The sequence below is a fragment of the Oncorhynchus clarkii genome, chromosome 14 (genome assembly GCF_045791955.1).
Source record: "Oncorhynchus clarkii lewisi isolate Uvic-CL-2024 chromosome 14, UVic_Ocla_1.0, whole genome shotgun sequence".
Lineage (NCBI taxonomy): Eukaryota > Metazoa > Chordata > Actinopteri > Salmoniformes > Salmonidae > Oncorhynchus > Oncorhynchus clarkii.
Genome location: NC_092160.1, coordinates 19,008,025 through 19,031,112, shown reverse-complemented (window position 1 = coordinate 19,031,112; position 23,088 = coordinate 19,008,025).

Below are 23,088 nucleotides of genomic sequence, written 5' to 3'. Positions count from 1 at the left end.
CTTCAACATCCCACGGAGCACCATTAAATCCATTACTAAAAAATGGAAGAATATGGCAATGCAACAAACCTGCCAAGAGAGGGCCACCCACCAAAATTCACGGACCAGGCAAGGAGGGCATTAATCAGAGAGGCAACAAAGAGACCAAAGATAACCCAGAAGGAGCTGCAAAGCTCCACAGTGGAGATTGGAGTATCTGTCCATAGGACCACTTGAAGCCGTACATTCCACAGAGCTGGACTTTACGGAATAGTGGCCAGAAAAAAAGCCATTGCTTAAAGAAAAAAATAAGCAAACACATTTCGTGTTCGCCAAAAGGCATGTGGGAGACTCCCCAAAAATATGGAAGAAGGTACTCTGGTCAGATTAAACTAAATTGAGATTTTTGTCCATCAAGGAAATGCTGTGTCTGGAGCAAACCCAACACCTCTCATCACCCCGAGAACACCATCATGGTGGTGGCAGCATCATGCTGTGGGGATGTGTTTCATCAGCAGGGACTGGGAAACTGGTCAGAATTAAAGGAATGATGAATGGCGCTAAATACAGGGAAATTCTTGAGCGAAACCTGTTTCAGTCTTCCGAGATTTGAGACTGGGATGTAGGTTCACCTTACAACAGGGCAATGACCCTAAGCATACTCCTAAAGAAACACTCAAGTGGTTTAAGGGGAAACATTTAAATGTCTTGGATTGGCCTAGTCAAAGCCCAGACCTCAATCCAATTTAGAATCTGGTATGATTTAAAGATTACTGTACACCAGCGGAACCCATCCAACTTGAAGGAGCTGGAGAAGTTTTGCCTTGAAGAATGGGCAAAAATCCCAGTGGCTAGATGTGCCAAGCTTATAGAGACATACCCCAAGAGACTTGCTGCTGTAATTGCTGCAAAAGGTGGCTCTACAAAGTATTGACTTTGGGGGGGTGAATAGTTATGCATGCTCAAGTTTTCTGTTTTTTTTGTCTTATTTCTTGTTTGTTTCACAACAAAACATACTTTGCATCTTCAAAGTGGTAGGCATGTTGTGCAAATCAAATGATACAAACCCCCCAAAATCTATTTTAATTCTAGGTTGTAAGGCAACAAAATAGGAAAAATGCCAAGGGGGTTGAATACTTTCGCAAGCCACTGTACATTCTCAGTCTACCTCCGGTGTGATGTTTGATCTCCCCACGGTACTGGGGATGAAGGTGTACTTCCAATCCTGATGAGCTATATCCCCAGGGGAGTGTGAACACCCTGGGACAAACGCTTCCTCACAACATGTTGTGTCAGTGATATGTGACTAGGCATAAAAGCACAGTAGAAAAGATTCTTTGTAGCAAAAAGACCCTCACGCAACTGAATTTTACAAGGTATACCACAGAGGCACCTACCATGACTATCTGCCCCCTTGTGGTAATTAAACGTCCCCTATGTGAGTTGTTCCTGGGGCCAGTCCTAGTTGGAAAAAAAAGTTACTTAATTCTCCATTTCATTATCCCAAAATATACGGTTAAATGCTATTATCAAACATTTTCACATTTTCAGAAGTGGAAATATTTATTTTGATTCATGGGCATGTCGCCTATTTTCTCAAGCTTTATCTCAAAGGAAAGCAGTGACTTAAACCAGCCACATAGTTTGCCTAACGTCTGATAACAGTCCAGTGTTAATCACCGGCAGGCAGCTCGGTATGGAAAAGCATCCACAGCCACTGCACGGAAATTAATAGAAAGATCTATTGGTCTCAGCTGTGCTACTCAGCATATAAGCTCCTCATCAGCATGTGCATAACAGAAAATCCTCTCTGGGCAGTTTTTACACAGCTTTGACACAGAATGTCTGCCTTCCCTCATTCTAGCAGGTGTGGAGATGTTTTTTTAAATGTATTTTTTATTTTACCTTTATTTAACTAGGCAAGTCAGTTAAGAACAAATTCTTATTTTCAATGACGGCCTAGGAACAGTGGGTTAACTGCCTGTTCAGGGGCAGAACGACAGATTTGTACCTTGTCAGCTCGGGGGTTCCGGTTACTAGTCCAACGCTTTAACCACTAGGCTACCCTGTCGCCCCCAGGGTAAGCCCAAAGCAAGAAAAAAACATATTTCTAAAGGGTCTCGAAATAATCTTAAATATTTTTTTGCATGTATGTATGTATGCAGTATATGGCATGCTTAGGACATCCATGCTTTAACCAATAAGTAATGTATGAATGTAGCCATTGTATTGTTGTATTAATTGCATGCCTCCTCCTAGAATACTATCTACTATCTAGTTGGAGGGGTCGCACACATTGACAGCCATACTGTCTAAAATTATTGTCAGACCCCATCTACAAGATAAGAATTGTCATAGTAGACATAGGCTGTCCCTCAAGGCCATGTTTTCCAAGCTATGATCGTCACATGCTCTGTCAGTGCAAATACAACCATGGCTAAGAGAATGTTCAAACTGTCACATTACATTTAGGGTAGGAGTGACATAACGCAAGTGGCTATTTTAGGAACAGCTTAAGGTATGATCCAAAAGCTAAAGTGATCATAAAAAAAAGAAAGGAACAGGAAAAAGGAAGGTACAGCCATGAAAATAATCCCCTGATAAGGGCTGAAAAGAAAATAATATCAGTCCAATTGTATATTTCCCTAAACTACCCCAGTGAGCCAGACAATTGCGAAGCTAATTTTCCATATATTCCTACGTCCGCGTTTGCTTGTTTAATAGCATTTCTCATGGGTACTGGCATGATTGAATCTGTATCTGGCTCTGGCATAACTAAGATTGGTATATGCAGTCTTTCTAAAACGCCTGTGTGTGTTCTGAAGCCAAATGCCTTGCTTGCAGCCCCTTACTCAAATGGCTGTCTGGATGCAGAGCCAAATCTCTTCATTAGATGCTAATGAGCAATTACTCAGCCAAGAGTGGTCTTTGCATATATCAAACTGGAAGCACACAGAAATGTGACTCCAGGATTGAGTAGAGTCATTTTCATTTCACCACCATACATACCCCTAGTAAATAAACTGACTAAGGCAACTCATGCGTGTCCTCTGTTTAAAAGATTTCCATGCACCTTTAATTTGGATTGCTAGGCTTAAATGGTTTGTCAGAAGAAATTAAGCAAAAAGTTGTACATATAGTTAAAGTCGGAAGTTTACATACACCTACAAATTCCCTGTCTTAGGTCAGTAAGGATCACCACTTTATTTTAAGATTGTGAAATGTCAGAATAATAGTAGAGAAAGTGATTTATTTCATATTTTATTTCTTTCATCACATTCCCAGTGGGTCAGAAGTTAACATGCTACGAAATACTAATTGAGTGTATTTCTTTTACATTTTTTGGGTCAACTTGGGTCAAATGTTTCAGGTAGCCTTCCACAAACTTCCCACAATAAGTTGGGTGAATTGTGGCCCATTCCTCCTGACAGAGCTGGTGTAACAGAGTCAGGTTTGTAGGCCTCCTTGCTCAAACATGCTTTTTGAGTTCTGCTCACAAATTTGCTATAGGCTTGAGGTCGAGGCCTTGTGATGGCCACTCCAATACCTTGACTTTGTTGTCCTTAAGCCATTATGCCACATCTTTGGAAGTATGCTTGGGGTCATTGTCCATTTGGAAGACCCATTTGCAACCAAGCTTTAACTTCCTGACTGATGTCTTGAGATGTTGCTTCAATATATCCACATAATTTTCCTCCCTCGTGATGCAATCTATTTTGTGAAGTGCACCAGTCCCTCCTGCAGCAAAGCATCCCCACAACATGATGCTGCCACCCACGTGTTTCACGGTTGGGATGTGTTCTTCCTCCCCCCTTTTCCTCCTAACATAACGATGGTCATTATGTCCAAACAGTTATATTTTTGTTTCATCAGACCAGAGGACATTTCTCCAAAAAGTACAATCTTTGGCCACATGTGCAGTTGCAAACCGTAGTCCGGCTTTTTTATGGCAGTTTTGGAGCAGTGGCTTCTTCCTTGCTGAGCGGCCTTTCAGGTTATGTCGATATAGGACTCGTTTTCCTGTGGATATAGATACTTTTGTACCGGTTTCCTCCAGCATCTTCACAAGGTCCTTTGCTGCTGTTCTGGGATTGATTTGCACTTTTCGCACCAAAATACGTTCATCTCTAGGAGACAGAGCGTGTCTTCTTCCTGAGCGGTATGACGGCTCCGTGGTCCCATGGTGTTTATAATTGCGTACTATTGTTTGTACAGATGAACGTGGTACCTTCAGGCGTTTGGAAATTGCTCCCGAGGATGAACCAAACTTGTGGAGGTCTACAATTGTTTTTCTGAGGTTTTGGCTGATTTCTTTTGATTTTCCAATGATGTCAAGCAAAGAGGCACTGAGTTTGAAGATAGGCCTTGAAATACATCCACAGGACACCTCCAATGCACTCAAATTATGTCAATTAGCCTATCAGAAGCTTCTAAAGCCATGTCATAATTTTCTGTAATTTTCCAAGCTGTTTAAAGGCACAGTAAACTTAGTGTATGTAAACTTCTGACCCTCTGGAATGGTGATACAGTCAATTATAAGTGAAATAATCTGTCTGCAAACATTTGTTGGAAAATTCACAAAGTAGATGTCCTAACCGACTTGCAAAAACTATAGTTTGTTAACAAGAAATTTGTGGAGTGGTTATTATACGAGTTTTAATGACTCCAACCTAAGTGTGTGTAAACTTTCGGCTTCAACTGTAAATCAGTATTCCCTCAGGGTATTTTGCGGTGATGATGAAATAAATTAGCTGCTAAGACCCTGTGTGAAACCCTGTGTGAAAACCATTGTACAATATGTAAATCTCCAACTTTTAGAACTTGCAATTTATTCCCTCTGTGTAAAATATTCCCCAAAGTTCCGTTGTTATTTAAATGTGCTTTATTAATGTAATCACATGGCATCTGTTGGTTGAATGTTCTAAAATTCATCAACATACAGTTTGGCACATTGTAACTTAATTTTGACCACAACATTTTCAACATTAATGTTTCTTCACAAATGAATCAATATCAACCCAAATTGTATGTTGATCTGATATTGTGTGGCCTGGAGGGTTAATTACATTGCAATACAAGCACAACAGCTATTCCAGGCAAGATTTGAATCAAAACATTGAATTAAATTCAGCAACAGTACTTTGTTGTGTTTTTGGAAATAAGACAAAGGACAGTAAGCGCTGAAAGGCTGGAATAACATTGGCACCACATGATGGCTTATACAAATCTCATCCTGCTAAGACTGGTCCAACCATGTATTTAATGATGATGAGTAACAATTTGGCCCAGTACCTCTGCCCAGAAACCAACACCAGTGGTATCAAGTTGATCTGTCAAGACTTACTTGATAGTTTCACTTCAGCAGTAATAAATTCATGAACTTCTTTGAGGAAAAGATCATGATCATTAGAAAGCAAATTACAGACTTCTTTTTAAATCTGCGTATTCCTCCAAAGCTCAGTTGTCCTGAGTTTGCACAACTCTGCCAGGACCTAGGATCAAGGGAGACCCTCAAGTGTTTTAGTACTACATCTCTTGACACAATGATGCAAATAATCATGGCCTCTAAACCTTCAAGCTGCATACTGGACCCTATTCCAACTAAACTACTGAAAGAGCTGCTTCCTGTGCTTGGCCCTCCTATGTTGAACATAATAAATGGCTGTCTATCCTCCGGATGTGTACCAAACTCACTAAAAGTGGCAGTAATAAAGCCTCTCTTGAAAAAGCCAAACCTTGACCCAGAAAATATAAAAAACTATTAGCCTATATCGAATCTTTCATTCCTCTCTAGAATGTTTGAAAAAGCTGTTGTGCAGCAACTCACTGCCTTCCTGAAGACAAACAATGTATACGAAATGCTTCAGTCTGGTTTTAGACCCCATCATAGCACTGAGACTGCACTTGTAAAGGTGGTAAATTACCTTTTAATGGCGTCAGACCGAGGCTCTGCATCTGTCCTCGTGCTCCTAGACCTTAGTGCTGCCTTTGATGCCATCGATCACCACATTCTTTTGGAGAGATTGGAAACACAAATTGGTCAACACGGACAAGTTCTGGCCTGGTTTAGATCTTTTCTGTCGGAAAGATATCTATTTGTCTCTGTGTGTTCCTCAAGGTTCCGTTTTAGGACCACTATTGTTTTCACTATTTATTTTACCTCTTGGGGATGTCATTCGAAAACATAATGTTAACTTTCACTGCTATGCGGATGACACACAGCTGTATATTTCAATGAAACATGGTGAAGTCCCAAAATTGCCCTCGCTAAAAGCCTGTGTTTCATACATAAGGAAGTGGATGGCTGCAAATGTTCTACTTTTAAACTCGGACAAAACAGAGATGCTTGTTCTAGGTCCCAAGAAACAAAGAGATCTTCTGTTGAATCTGACAATTAATCTTGATGGTTGTGCAGTCGTCTCAAATAAAACTGTGAAGGACCTCAGCGTTACTCTGGACCCTGAGGACAGCTTTTTTCCATCTAAGTATCATTGCAAAAATCATAAACTTTCTGTCCAAAAATGATGCAGAAAAATTAATTCATGCTTTTGTCACTTCTAGGTTAGACTACTGCAATGCTCTACTTTCCGTCTACCCGGATAAAGCATTAAATAAACTTCAGTTAGTGGTAAATACGGCTGCTAGAATCCTGACTAGAACCAAAAAATGTGATCATATTACTCCAGTGCTAGCCTCGCTTCCTGGCTTCCTGTTAAGGCAAGGGCTGATTTCAAGGTTTTACTGCTAACCTACAAAGCATTACATGGGCTTGCTCCTACCTATCTTTCCAATTTGGTCCTGCCGTACATACAGTAAAATGCAAATTAATTACTTAAAAATCATACAATGTGATTTTCTGGATTTTTTTAGATTCCGTCTCTCTGAAGTGTACCTATGGTTAAAAAATTACAGACCTTTACATATTTTGTAAGTAGGACACCTGCAAAATCGGCAGTGTATCAAATACTTGTTCTCCCAACTGTACCTACACGTACACAAGACGCAGGCCTCCTAATTGAATTTCTAAGCAGGGGCCTCCCGGGTGGCGCAGTGGTTAAGGGTGCTGTACTGCAGCGCCAGCTGCGCCACCAGAGACTCTGGGTTCGCGTCCAGGCTCTGTCGTCCAGGCGACGCACAATTGGCCTAGCGTCATCCGGGTTAGGGAGGGTTTGGCCGGTAGGGAAATCTCATCGCGCACCAGCGACTCCTTTGGCGGGCCGGGTGCAGTGCGCGCTAACCAAGGTTGCCGGGTGCACAGTGTTTCCTCCGACACATTGGTGCGGCTGGCTTCCGGGTTGGAAGCAGTGCGGCTTGGTTGGGTTGTGTATCGGAGGACGCAGGAGGAGAGCCTTCGTCTCTCCCAAGCCCGTACGGGAGTTGTAGCGATGAGACAAGATAGTAGCTACTAAAAACAATTGGATACCACGAAATTGGGGAGAAAAAGGGGTAAAAAATATAAAACATTTAAAAAGGAATTAAAAAAAAGAATTTCTAAGCAAACAGCTGGAGTCACTGGCTTACTGGTGCTCTTCCATGCCGTCCCTAGGAGGGGTGCATAACTTGAGTGGGTTGAGTCGCTGAAGTGGTCTTCCTGTCTGGGTTAGCGCTCCCCCTTGGATTGTGCCGTGGCGGAGATCTTACTCATCAGCCTTGTGTCAGGATGATAAGTTGGTGGTTGAAGATATCCCTCTAGTGGTGTGGGGGCTGTGCTTTGGCAAAGTGGGTGGGGTTATATCCTGCCTGTTTGGCCCTGTCCGGTATCATCGGATGGGGCCACAGTCAGCCTCCAGTATTTATGCTGCAGTAGTTTATATGTCGAGGGGCTAGGAGTATTTCTGGAGTATTTCTACTGTCTAATCCTTATTCTTTCTTTCTCTATTTGGGAGGACCTGAGCCCTAGGACCATGCCTCAGGACTACCTGGCATTTTGACTCCTTGCTGTCCCCTGTCCACCTGGCCATGCTGCTGCTCCAGTTTCAACTGTTCTGCCTGCAGCTATGGAACCCTGACCTATTCACCGGACGTGCTACCTGTCCCAGAACTGCTGTTTTCAACTCTCTAGAGACAGCAGGAGCAGTAGAGATACTCTGAATGATCGGCTATGAAAAGCCAATTGACATTTACTCCTGAGGTGCTAACTTGTTGCACCCTCGACAACTACTGTGATTATTATTATTTGACCATGCATTTATGAACATTTGAACATCTTGACCATGTTCCCGGCACAGCCAGAAGAGGACTGGTCACCCCTCATAGCCTGGTTCATCTCTAGGTTTCTTCCTAGGTTCTGGCCTTTCTAGGGAGTTTTTCCTAGCCACCGTGCCTCTACACCTGCATTGCTTGCTGTTTGGGGTTTTAGGCTGGGTTTCTGTAGAGCACTTTGATATATCAGCTGATGTAAGAAGGGCTATATAAATACATTTTATTTGATTTTCCTCTCCTTACACTATACAAACTAAATGCATGCACAAACACAAACCGGTCTGGGCAAAGAATATATATATATACAGTGCCTTGCGAAAGTATTCGGCCCCCTTGAACTTTGCGACCTTTTGCCACATTTCAGGCTTCAAACATAAAAAACTGTATTTTTTTGTGAAGAATCAACAACAAGTGGGACACAATCATGAAGTGTTGACCTAAATGACTAATGATGATAAATACAATCCACCTGTGTGTAATCAAGTCTCCGTATAAATGCACCTGCACTGTGATAGTCTCAGAGGTCCGTTAAAAGCGCAGAGAGCATCATGAAGAACAAGGAACACACCAGGCAGGTCCGAGATACTGTTGTGAAGAAGTTTAAAGCCGGATTTGGATACAAAAAGATTTCCCAAGCTTTAAACATCCCAAGGAGCACTGTGCAAGTGATAATATTGAAATGGAAGGAGTATCAGACCACTGCAAATCTACCAAGACCTGGCCGTCCCTCTAAACTTTCAGCTCATACAAGGAGAAGACTGATCAGGGATGCAGCCAAGAGGCCCATGATCACTCTGGATGAACTGCAGAGATCTACAGCTGAGGTGGGAGACTCTGTCCATAGGACAACATGCACAAATCTGGCCTTTATGGAAGAGTGGCAAGTAGAAAGCCATTTCTTAAAGATATCCATAAAAAGTGTTGTTTAAAGTTTACCACAAGCCACCTGGGAGACACACCAAACATGTGGAAGAAGGTGCTCTGGTCAGATGAAACCAAAATTAAACTTTTTGGCAACAATGCAAAACGTTATGTTTGGCGTAAAAGCAACACAGCTGAACACACCATCCCCACTGTCAAACATGGTGGTGGCAGCATCATGGTTTGGGCCTGCTTTTCTTCAGCAGGGACAGGGAAGATGGTTAAAATTGATGGGAAGATGGATGGAGCCAAATACAGGACCATTCTGGAAGAAAACCTGATGGAGTCTGCAAAAGACCTGAGACTGGGACGGAGATTTGTCTTCCAACAAGACAATGATCCAAAACATAAAGCAAAATCTACAATGGAATGGTTCAAAAATAAACATATCCAGGTGTTAGAATGGCCAAGTCAAAGTCCAGACCTGAATCCAATCGAGAATCTGTGGAAAGAACTGAAAACTGCTGTTCACAAATGCTCTCCATCCAACCTCACTGAGCTCGAGCTGTTTTGCAAGGAGGAATGGGAAAACATTTCAGTCTCTCGATGTGCAAAACTGATAGAGACATACCCCAAGCGACTTACAGCTGTAATCGCAGCAAAAGGTGGTGCTACAAAGTATTAACTTAAGGGGGCTGAATAATTTTGCACGCCCAATCCACGCTCTATCCTCACAATTCAGCTTTGTGAACTCAAGTTTATGTCTGTTGTTAAAACTCAATTCTTCTCTTATTCTTCACTCATAAATTCAGATTTCTATACTCAAATAGGCATCAACACACACATTCCCACATCCATATCTGCTAGCATTTCCTATAAATTAATTTATTCATAATTCGTAATCCGTTAATTTCTAATGCATTAATAACCAAAGCTGAGCAAATTGTCCTGTTGAATTGCATGCTTTTCTATTGAGTAGCTAGTCACAATAGTCCCTCACCACAGCCATGGGTCTTAGAAGCATGTGTCATGACGTTGGCCTGGGGGGAAGGTTTATGACAGTCATAAATACCTTTTTCCCTCTTTTTCCTATCTCTACCCTACTGAGGTTACATTTGCAAAACCCTTGGTTAACATAGAGATTCTGGGAACATCAGAAGGTGGGGGGAAATGAACTATATTCTGGTAATGCGACCAATTGAACGTATGCGGTGGTACTTAATGAATATGATGTCAGTTCGGTTGTCATCTTTTGTATTGCTGATTCAAATTGTTAGCCAGGGTTCGTGCAGATAACCAAGATGAGACTGAATTAAGATGATGATTAATATTGACTGCTATTGATGTAAAATATTACTAGGTTTTTAAGAGGTTGTTCGGAAGATTACAGCTCTATAAATATTATTTTGTGGTACCCGACTCTCTAGTTAATTACATTTACATGATAAGCTCAATTAGGTAATAATAAATAATTAAATTATTTTATAGAATAGCATGTCATATCACTTAATCCGGCATAGCCAAAGACACGACACATGGTAATGGCACTTCAATATGCTTTAGTCCAATGTGACAAATGAGTGTTAGGCTAGCACTGAGAAATACGTTTGAATGTTCTAACATTCACCATAGTCACCAAGTCACCATGTTGTTAGGACAGCTGAGATTCAGGCTCTTCCTAGAGTACTACAATCCCCCAGACTGTACATCTCCAACCACTTTGTTCTATTTTCCTGTACATACATACATGATCTTGGGTGAGTTTAGCATTTTCCTCTCTAATGATTAAGGTTAGGCTCAGGGAGGGGAAGCTGATCCGAGATCTGTACCTAGGGGAAACCCTGGAGCATTCCACGAAGGAGGGCCAATCTAATGGTCTCTGGTATATTTCAAAGGACACAGCTAATGAATAAATCAGTGAAGAAACACCCAGACATGGTTAGTTAATGTTATCATTTTATTAGACCTCCCTTTGAAAATCCAAAACAAGTGCCTGTCACAGATGTTAGCCTGTTGCCCGTGATCGTTTATGAGTAGCTGTGTTTAAAAAAAATATTTTTTTACAAGGAATGTTGTGATATTTAAGCTTTTAATCTGAGCCTTTTGATGAGATCATTCTAAAAATAACAAATCAAATAAAAAACTGTCACCCTGGTTCGGCCGTCAAAAGCCTATCTCAATGGTTCCCAGCACCAGGGACTTTGAGTGAAGGAATGAGTAGTGAAGCAACCTTACAACACCTAGCGAGCTCCTCAAGATGTTTGGACCTCTTGGCATAGTGGTTAAGGTGTGACTGACAGTTGCAAGGACCCCAGTTTGTGTTCCGGTCGGGCACTTCTCCAGGATACTATGTTCTTTCCTAAATCCTGGAAAACTGGGGATTTTATTTTGCATGTCCAGACATTCAGTTTCACATCTACAGGTTGCGTATAGCCAACTAATGTTGCTTCGTTTGTTTTTTGAAACCAGGTTTGCTGTTCAAATTAAATCTAAATCAAATGTTTCCCCCAGTCTGAGGATCACATCCCATTTTGGATGCATCTGTTGGCATGGCGGCGGAAAGAACACAAAGGTTTTTGAAATGAGAGGACAGACGAGGAGATAGATGAGCAGGATTAGAGGGCTCTAGGAAGGCATTTACGCCAAATACAGGCCCATCTACTGAATTAATGGTCTGAAACAGATGGAAGTGGATGGATAGATGGGTCACAATGACGCTGTATCCCCATATCGCCAGCTGTTCGGCCCCATAATGAGTTATGATGAATAGAGATGCAGCAAAAGTTGAAGTTCACACATCGAGTCGGATGCCAGATCAGCATTTGGGGCCCAAGCGGGGAGGGTAAGTACTCTTTACATAATAATATCTAGAGCAAAATGACTGAGACTGACATCATTTAGATACTCTGCCAAACGACTCACTTACTTCAATGTGTTACTTAGAAACATTAAGCACCATCAGTGACATTAAAGCCTAATGTACACTATATCAATGGGTGTTGAATCAACTGACCGGCCCCTATCAGGATGGATATTTGGCCATTTTAGGGAACTGCTGTTTTGGAGTCCCACACCAAAGCTGCTGACTGCTGGCTGGGGATATCAAGGACGTCTGAAGGTGATATCTAGAAGCAAAAAGGTGTTTTCGACTTTCCCCATAGGAGAACTCTTTGAAGAACCCCTTTCGATTTTAGGTTCAACCCTTTTGCTTCCATGTAGAACAGAGGGTCACTACATGGAACCCAAAAGGGTTTTCCTATGGGGACACCCGCAGAACCCTTTTGGAAGTGTAGGATCGGAGTCCTCGCCATCTGAACCCTCACCCCGTCATTGTTTCCCTTTTAGCAGGGGCTGCTATCTGAACTGTACAAAGTAGCATATATAGTGCATTCGGAAAGTATTCAGACCCCTTGACTTTTTCAGGATTTTATTATTCTAAAGTGTACAAAAAAAAAAGATCCTCATCAATCTACACATAATACCCCATAATGATGAAGCAAAAACAGGTTTTAAGAAATGTCGCATTTACATAAGTATTCAGACCCTTTACGCAGTGATTTCTTGAAGCATCTTTGGTATCGAATACAGCCTTCAGCCTTCTTGGGTATGATGCTACAAGCTTGGCACACCTAAATTTGGGGAGTTTCTCTCATTCTTCTCTGCAGATCCTCTCAAGCTCTGTCAGGTTGGATGGGGAGCGTCGCTGCACAGCTATTTCAGCCGGGCTCTGGCTGGGCCACTCAAGGACGTTCAGAGACTTGTTCCGAAGTCACTCATGCGTTGTATTGTCTGTGTGCTTAGGGTCGATGTCCTGTTGAAAGATAAACCTTCGCCCCAGTCTGAGATTCTGAGCGCTCTAGAGCAGGTTTTCATCAAGGATCTCTCTGTACTTTTCTCTGTTCATCTTTCCATTGATTCTACCTAGTCTCCCAGTCCCTGACACTGAAAACATCCCCACAGCATGATACTGCCACCACCATGCCTCACCGTAGGGATGGTGCCAGGTGTCCTCACGCTTGGCATCCAGGCCAAAGAGTTCAATCTTGGTTTTTACCACAGGTGGACTCCAATCAAGTTGCAGAAACATCTCAAGGATGATCAATGGAAACAGGATGCGCCTGAGCTCAATTTCAAGTCTCATAGCAAAGGGTCTGAATACTTATGTAAATATGCTATTTCTGTTTTTTATGTTTAATACATTTGCAAAAAAAAATTTAAACCTGTTTTTCGCTTTTTCATAATGGGGTATTGTGTGTAGATTGATGAGAAACTTTTTGAATATACTGTAACCTTATCGGAGTGAAAGTTGACCCCTCCCCAAAAGGGACTATCTTTTGGTGTTCTTCAATGTGAGTGTGACGCAATAAAGATGTTAACAAGTGCGCATGCTCACCTCCTGATGTTTCCCTGCAGCAAGGTAGCAGTGACGTGATCTGGGTGACGCGGTGTCTTGAGTTCGCCACCTCCATGGGGTTTCATCCATGAAAGCGACACCTATTGACGTTAGACCTTCACTCTGGTTCACTGCATTCGACACATGCAGAAATTGTATTTCTTTTGATAGTGGTGTACTTTTATGGGAGTCAACTTGTGTCACATCTTTATATTGTAGGTGTACATTTGTTTTTGTCAAGTTGTGTGGACAGTGTCACCACTTGGCTTGCCACATCTCATATTGCTTGCCGGTTGTTTGAACACAGCAAATATAGTATATGTTTTTGGAGTTTTTCCTGCTTGATTTGTATATACTAAGATTGCCCTCATGGTTTTGATTTGATTTTAGGATCCCCATTAGCCAATGGCGACAGCTAGTTTAACTGGGGTCTTGACACATAACGAAAAAGACATTACAGAAAAAATACTTTACAACTTACATATATTTAAAAACATTAACTTGGTGTGTGTGCATCTATCAGTTACACACACGTCAGTATATACACATAACAAGCAGGTCACATGGGGAGAGGCGTTGGCCATGAGGTGTTGCTTTATTTGTTTTTGAAACCGGGTTTGCTGTTCACTTGCGCTATATAAAGTGGAAGGGAGTTCCATGCACTCATGGCTCTGTATAATCATGTACGTTTTCTTGAATTTGTTCTGGACCTGGGGACTGTGAAAAGACCCCTGGTGGCATGTCTGATTGGGTAAGTGTGTGTGTCAGTGCTGTATGCTAACAATTTGGAATTTCCAACACATGAATGGTTCTTTTAAAAACAAGAAGTGACGCAGTCCGTCTCTCCTCAACTCTTAGCCAAGAGAGAATGGCATGCATAGTATTAACATTATCCCTCTGATTAAAATGAAGAGCAAGACGTGGCTTTGTTCTGAGACAGCTGCATATTATCTACGTCTTTCTTTGCAGCATTTAACCATATGACTGGACAATAATCAAGATAAGATAAAACTAGAGCCTGCAGGACTTTGTGGAGTGTGGTGTCAAAAAATCAGAGCATCTTTTTATTATGGACAGACCTTCCCCCATTTGTACAACCATTGAATCTATAAGTTTTGACCATGACAGATCGACAATCTAAGGTAACACCAAGTAATTTAGTCTCCTCAACTTGTTCAACAGCCACACCATTCATTACCAGATTCAGCTGAGGTCTAGAAAATTATTTGTACCAAATAAAATAATTTTAGTTTGAGGGATGTTCAGGACCAGTTTATTACAAATCAAATAAAATGTTATTGGTCACATACACGTGGGTGTAGCATTTTTTTTTTGTGTGTTTCTAGCTCCAACAGTGCAGTAATATCTAACAAGTGATAACGAAAAATTTCACAACAATACAAACAATACACACAAATCTAAAGTAAAGGAATGGAATTAAGAATATATAAATATTTGGACGAGCAATGTCAGAGCGGCATAGACTAAGATAGTAGAATAGAATAGAATACCGTATATACATATGAGATGAGGAATGCAAAATATGTAAACATTAAAGTGACTACTGTTCCATTATTAAAGTGGCCAGTGATTTCAAGTCTATGTACAATATATAGGGCAGCAGCCTCTAATGTGCTAGTGATGGCTATTTAACAGTCTGATGGCCTTGAGATAGAAGCTGTTTTTCAGTCTCTCGGCCCCAGCTTTGATGGGAGGTGGAGGTGCAAAGTGGAGGTGTTTCCTACCTTCACCACCTGGGGGCGGCCCATCGGGAAGTCCAGAGACCAGATGCACAGGGTGAGGTTCAGACCCAGGGCCTCGAGCTTAATGATGAGCTTGGAGGGTACTATGGTGTTGAATGCTGAGCTGTAGTCAATAAACAGTATTCTTACATAGGTATTCCTCTTGTCCAGATGGGATAGGGCAGTAGGCATTGCAATGGCAGTTGCATCGTCTGTGGATCTATTGGGGCGGTAAGCAAGTTGAAGTGGGTCTAGGGTGTCAGGTAAAGTAGAGGTGATATGATCCTTGACTAGTCTCTCAAAGCACTTCATGATGACAGAAGTGAGTGCTATGGGGTGATAGTCATTTTGTTCAGTTACCTTAGATTTCTTGAAGCATGTGGGGACAGCAGACTGGGATAAGGAGAGATTGAATATGTCCATAAACACTGGCCACTCATTCCAAAACAGACTGCATGCCTTGTTAAGGGTTTCAGTGACTTCATTAACTCTGGTTGCTGATGAGTATATGGTTGAATCATCAGCATACATGGACACATATGCTTTGTTTAATGCCAGTGGCAGGTCATTGGTAAAAACAGAAAAGAGTAGACGGCCTAGAGAGCTGCCCTGCGGTACACCACACTTTACATGTTTGACATTAGAGAAGCTTCCATTAAAGAAAACCATCTGAGTTTTATTAGATAGATAGCTCTGAATCCACAATATGGCAGAGGTTGAAAAGCCATAACACATACGTTGTTTCATCAACAGGTTTCTTTCAACAAATCATCAGTCATTTGTGTCAGTGCAGTACATGTTGATTGTCTTTCTCTTTTTGTGTGCTGAAAGTCTTGTTAATTTGCTTCCAGAGAAATAGCATTGTATTTGGTCAAACACCATTTTTTCCACCAAAACAATGAGCAAGCTGAAAGGTCTGCTGTTAGAACCAGTAAAGGCCGCTTTACCACTCTTGGGTAGCGAAATGACTGACAACCCTCCAGGCCTAAGGACAAATACTTTCCTCTAGGCTGAGATTAATGATATGACAGATAGGAGTGGCTATAGAGTCAGCTACCATCCTCAGCAGCTTCCGTCTAAGTTGTCAATTCCAAAAGGTTTGTCATTATTGATGGATAACAGTAATTTTTCCATCTCTCCCAGACTGACTTACAATGCTTTTCTTTCATTTAGTTTTTTTTATGCATGAGTACGATGGCTAACTGTTCATTGTTGGCATTTCCTGCCTAAGTTTGCCCACTTTGCCTGTGAAGTAATCATTAATTTAATTGGCAACATCATTGTTTTGTGATGAATAAGCCATTGTATTCGATGAAAGATGGAGCTGAATGTCTTTCCGCCCGTCATTTCATTTAAAGTACTCCAAAGTATTTAAAAAAAAATAATTCTTTATATCATTGATCTTGGCCTCATGATATAGTTTCTTCATCTTTTTGTTGAGTTTAGTCAAATAATTTCTCAATTTTGCAGTAGTCAGCCAGTCAGATGTGCAGCCAGACTTAGCCACTCCTTTTGGCCCATCTCTTTCAACCATACAGTTTTTCAATTCCTCATCAATCCATGGAGCCTTAACAGTTCGAACAATCAGTTTCTTAACAGGTGCATGTTCATCAATAATTGGTAGATCCAAAGTCATAAATTCATCAAGCACAGCGTCTGGATGCTCCTTATCAATCACATAAGACCAATAAATATTTTTAACATCTGCCACATAAGAGTTGCAGCAAAATCTTTTAAATGATATCTTACAAACTAGACCGGGCACGCACGTGCGCCATCGCATGCATGTGGATTTTGTCAATCCAAACCAGACGTGATCAGGACACACAGGTTGAAATATCAAAAGAACTCTGAACCAACTATATTAATTTGGGGACATGTCATAACGCATGAAACAGTCATGGCAATTTAGCTAGCTAGTTTGCTGTTACTAGCTAATTTCTACTAGGATATCAACATTGGGTTGTTATTTTACCTGAAATGCACAAGGTCCTCTATTCCGACAATTAATCCACAGATAAAAGGGTAAACCTAGTTAGTTTCCAGTCATCCCTCCTCCTTCAGTCTTCTTCTTCTTTGGACTTTAAATGGTGGTTGGCAACCAACTTTAAGGTGTATTACCACCCCCAACTGGACTGGAGTGTGGACCTCAGTTCGTCTTTCGATCACCCACGTGGGTACATTTTCCTAAAAACAACGAGGAGATGGGAGAGGCGAGACTTGCAGCATGTCAAGCATAAAAAATGCTTAGTTATATTTTAGCACCTGGCTACGCAGACGCTTGTTGACGCGTGCAAGCAGTTTGGATGAAAGAACCAAGACTTCCTATTGTGTCACTCTTCACTTGCTCTGCATCAATTTCTTGCTCAGAGAAAATGAAGCTATATGCATTTGCTTTAATTTCACTGTGCTTCTGTGTTTATCCTGGGGTTCAGTGAAGCTTTATTGGATGTACAAAAGAGATACTTGCAGTATACATAGTTGATAGCCTTCTACAGATGTATGATCTTCATTTAATCACTCTTGTTGCTGACTATTTTCCTGCACCACAGATGAGCTTCAGGATTTACATAAATTCACAGAAAACCCATGGTTATATTTTATTTAACTAGGCAAGTCAGTTAAGAACAAGTTCTTATTTACAATTACGGCCTACCGGGGAACAGTGGGTTAACTGCCTTGTTCAGGGGCAGAACGACAGCTCGGGAATTTGATCCAGCAACCTTTCGCTTACTGGCCCAACACTCTAACCACGAAGCTACCTGTCACGCCATATTAACAGTATTGCACTTTTCATGCAGCCTACTAATATCCTAACCACCGATCAAGCAACATTATAGACTAAACATTCAAATCCTGTTGCTGCAGGATTATTTTGCTCTGACAATACTGGTCAAATTAAGATCCTGCATTTGCCATCTGTACTTCCTCCTATGACATCATCCAGTAATCACTAGTCAAATTACTTTTAGTTCGATCAATTCTGACTTCATCAATTCAACTAAAGTCTCAGTCAACCCCTCTTTATTTGGGATGGTTATCATTTTCGTGAATTGCAAATAAACAATGGCTTACTGGCGTCCATTGTCTAAACAAATGACACAACATCCCAGATGGCAAAAGCAATTATTCTGCAATGCCCTCCTTTGAAGCACAACAGAGATTTTACAACCTGTGGCTGGCTGCTAGGAAGAAATTGGCTAATCGAAAAGAGACAGAAGTCAGCACGCACCAAAAACCACCCATCCATTTTTTTGGAGGCACTGACAGGAGGAGAAAAGGGAAAAGTAAATGGATGACAGATTAAATGTTCAATAAAATTCCCAAACCAGCGAAAATACACTTTCTCAGCTGAAAGATGATATTCAGAGTTTACCTGTGATGTTGCACTAACGATTTAAGTCAAGTCATCGTTTTAGTCAAAGTATGATATTTGGACTTGAACAGGGAAATCCTAAATGAAATGTAGGATTCTTTCGCGTCAATATAGTGTTTCGTGATAAAATGACGTACATTTCAATCTGACTGTAGGTGACTCGTTTCAGGAAACTAGGCATACTGTATGTCGCGTGTCACTACTAAACATGAGAGCCATTTGAACATAAACATTTTTATCAAAATGTGCTTTGGGCCAGAAATGCCGTCTGGAACATGTGAACTTTCATGTGCCTTAATAACAAATGTGTATGCCATCTGTAAATACGAGCCTAGTTGGTTTAGCCACAGAAAAAGCCAGCAACCTTCTCGCTAGCCATGATTGGCTGAGATAATGAGTGGGCTGGACATACCGAGAGATGAGTTCGGATTGGTCTGCTATGTAGCATGCTTCTGTCTATTTGAGCTTGTCAGTATGTGTAGGTAATCCTTTCTAACACAGCTTTTTTGAAAGATATTGCCTAGTAGAATTGCGTAAGTGTTGCTTTCCACTTTCTGAAGGACCGAGTTTTAAATTCAGTGGAATTAGAGTATGATAGCTAAAGAGATTATTGTGTTTGATTGCAATTATGCAGACGGGGTGTTGTGGGTGAAATTACAAGATTATGTGATAATACTGTTTTGCATCAAATGGTTGCTTTATGCAACAGAATAGGGTTCTTAGAACTATATTGTGTCTATACTTTTGAAATAGGCGTGTTTCTGTGCTGTGAGGTACCAGGGATGAGATTAGAGCCTTGATTTAGGGGCCAAACTCTGGTTTTCTTACAATAAGAACAGTCTTCACAACAAATGCTATCTGTCTGGGGGATACTCCTTTCTCATTTATCAAGTCTCACCTTGTGACCCATTCCATACATCTGTTTTTTTCATGAACATTCAGGAGGATGTACTTTGCTATAAAATTATGTGGCTCAAATCCGTTCGTTGGGCTCTCAACTAACCATCTAAGGGTGGTTCGTTGACCAGCTTCATTATTGCAATAATTAATCAATGTTATTAATATGTTTTGAATAAAGTAATATCCTGATTGGTTATTGACCTTGTCACTCCTCATTATTGATTTGTATTTCTACGATAGGAGTCAAAAAAAGAACACACAGAAGTCTGTTGTATAAAACACCTGTTACCGGAGTACATCTTCAAACTAAGGGCAACCATGGCATCCGTGACAGAGAGGGAGAAGCATCCATCCATGTATGTGGGCAAGATAGTCTAGCTGGCTAAATTTTCAGATATTACACATTTTAATTTGGTCAGAAAGTCATTTTCATTTCAAATGAAAGTGTATTGTTAGCTAGCTAGCTAGCTGGCTCACTAGCTAACATTACGTGTATGATCTGTGTAATTATATTATTCATATCTCAGAGCCATTTGCATTGCTAGTTATTGCCTAATGTTAGCTAGCTAACATTGAACCTGGTTGGTTAGCTACCTGCAGATTCATGCAGGGTAGTAACGTTATAATTTGGGATTATGGTTCATTGTTTAGCTATTTAGCTACATGTCTAAACAAAAGACTCCACTATACAAGTAACCATTTCAATAGAATGTTCATGATGTCACTGTGACAACTGTCAATAGATGTAGCTGGCTCTGGCGATCTACTCCGATTTCAGAGCACTCTCGTGTGAGTGTGCCAGAGCGCAGAATAACTGATGAATTCACGGACACTCAACACCCGTTGAATATGGCCAGTGTCAATAAACATTGCCAGAAAAGTGTAATTAAATTGTTGCCAGCACTCTGGATAACATAAAAACTGCCTAACCAGCTCTGCTAGGGCGAGTAAAATGGTCAGAGGGAGCCGTTCTCTCATTTGTGTCTGGAAGTAGCTAGCAAGCTAGGAAAACTTAGCCAGTTAGCTTAGGTGCTTGACTGCTGTTGTTAGGTCAGAACGCTCGGATCAACCCTACTCCTCGGCCAGAGTGTCCAGTGCACTCTGAATTTACAAATGGACAATCTGACAACGCTCTGAGTTTACGAACGCACTCAAGATTACATTTATGAACACACCTGTAGTATAAATCAGCCTTAGTCTTGAAATCTTTGGTTGTTTAGTACATGGCCTCACATATAAATCCTTAGAAAGATGGGTGGGGCAAGCACTTTAGAGGGTGTGAATGATGCAACCTGGTGCTATGGCTTACTGCTGTCTGTAATGCACTCGATCTGGAGCTGTTGGATGGGCTGCCGGGGAAACGGTGAATAAGAAAAAAGCTAGTATTGTGATGAACTACTGACATTCACTTGGCTATAGTAAGCAGCCTCGCAAGGCACAGGTTACCCAAACAATTTATCAGAGGCCTAGCTAACATTAGCTAACATTAGCTGGATAGCTAGCTAGTGACATCAAGTGGATGAAGACGTTGATAGGTGAAATGTCAACCCATCTGGGATACAGTGCATTCGTAGTATTCAGACTTTTTCCACATTTTGTTACGTTACAGCCTTATTCTAAAATGTATTAAATATCCCCCCCCCCCCAACCAGATCAATCTACACACAACATCCCATAATGACAATGTGAAAACGTTTGCAAATGTATTAAAGATTAAAAAAAATAAAAAAAAACGTATTTACGTAAGTACTCAGACCCTTTTCTATGAGACTCAGAATTGATTTTAGGTGCATCCTGTTTCCATTGATCATCCTTGAGATGTATCTACAACTTGATTGGAGTCCAACTGTGGTAGATTCAATTTATTGGGCATGATTTGAAAAGGCACACACAGTTGACAGTGCATGTCAGAGTAAAAACCAAACCATGAGGTCGAAGGAATTGTCCATAGAGCGCCGAGACTGACAGACCTCCAGAGTTCCTATATGGATATGGGAGAACCTTCCAGAAGGACAACCATCTCTGCAGCACTCCACCAATCAGGCCTTTATGGTAGAGTGGCCAGTTGGAAGCCACTCCTCAGTAAAAGGCACATGACAGCCCACTTGGAGTTTGTCAAAAGTCACCTTTGGCTTGAATGCTAAGTGTCATGTCTGGAGGAAACCTGGCACCATCCCTACAGTGAAGCATGGTGGTGGCAGCATCATGCGTTGGGGATGTTTTTCAGTGGCAGTGACTGGGAGACTAGGCAGGATCGAGGGAAAGATGAACAGAGCAAAGTACAGAGAGACCCATGATGAAATCCTGCTCCAGAGCGCTCAGGACTTCAGACTGTGGCAAAGGTTCACCTTCCAACAGGACAACAATCCTAAGCACCCAGCCAACACAACACAGGAGTGGCTACGGGACAACTCTCTGAATGTCCTAGAGAGGCCCAGCCAGAGCCCGGACTTCAACCCAATCTATGGAGAAACCTGAAAATATCTGTGCAGCAATGTTCCCCATTCAACCTGACAGAGCTTGAGAAAATCTGCAGAGAAGAATGGGAGAAACTCCCCAAATACAGGTGTGCCCAGCTTGTAGCGTCATACCCATGAAGACTCTATGCTGTAATCACTGCCAACTGTACATACAAATGTATGTGGATACGGCTATTTCAGCCACACCCGTTGCTGGCAAGTATATAAAATTGAGCGCAGAGGTCTAAGGCGCTGCATCTTAGTGTTAGAGATCACTACAGACCCTGGTTCTATTCTAGACCGTATCACAACCAGCCGTGATTAGGAGTCCCATAGGGCGACACATATTTGTCCCAGCGTTATCCAGGTTAGGGATTGGCCGTGGTAGGGCATCATTGTGAATAAGAACTTGTTCTTAACTGACTTGTCTAGTTAAATAAAGGTTAAATAAAACAACAAAATAAATAGACAAACGTTGGCAGTGGAATGGACTTACTGAACAAGTCAGTTTGTCAAATTTCTGCCCTGCTAGAGCTGCCCCAGTCTACTGTAAGTGATGTTATTGTGAAGTGGAAACATCTAATGTGGTAGGCCACACAAGCTCACAGAACTGAACTACCGAGTGCTGAAACGTGTAGCCCATAAAAATGGTCTGTCCTATGTTGCAACACTCACTACTGAGTTTCAAACTATCTCTGGAATCAACGTCGGCACATTAACAGTTTTTTGGGAGCTTCATGAAATGGGTTTTCATGGCCGTGCAGTCGCACACAAGCCGAAGATTACCATGCGCAATGCCAAGCGTTGGCTACAGTGGTGTAAACCTCACTGCCATTGGACTATTGAGGAGTGGAAACGTGTTCTCTGGAGTGATGAATTGTGCTTCACCATCTGGCAGTCCAACGGTTTGGCGGATGCCAGGAAAACCCTACCTGCCCCAATGCATAGTGCCAAATTTAAAGTTTGGTGGAGGACGAATAATGGTCTGGGGCTGTTTTTCATGGTTCGGGCTAAGCCCCTTAGTTCCAGTGAAGGGAAACCTTAATGCTACAGCATACAATGACATTGTAGACGATTCTGTGCTTCCAACTTTGGGGAAGGCCCATTCTTGCTTCAGCATGACAATGCCCCTGTGTACAAAGCGAGTTCCATACAGAAATGGTTTGTCGAGATTGG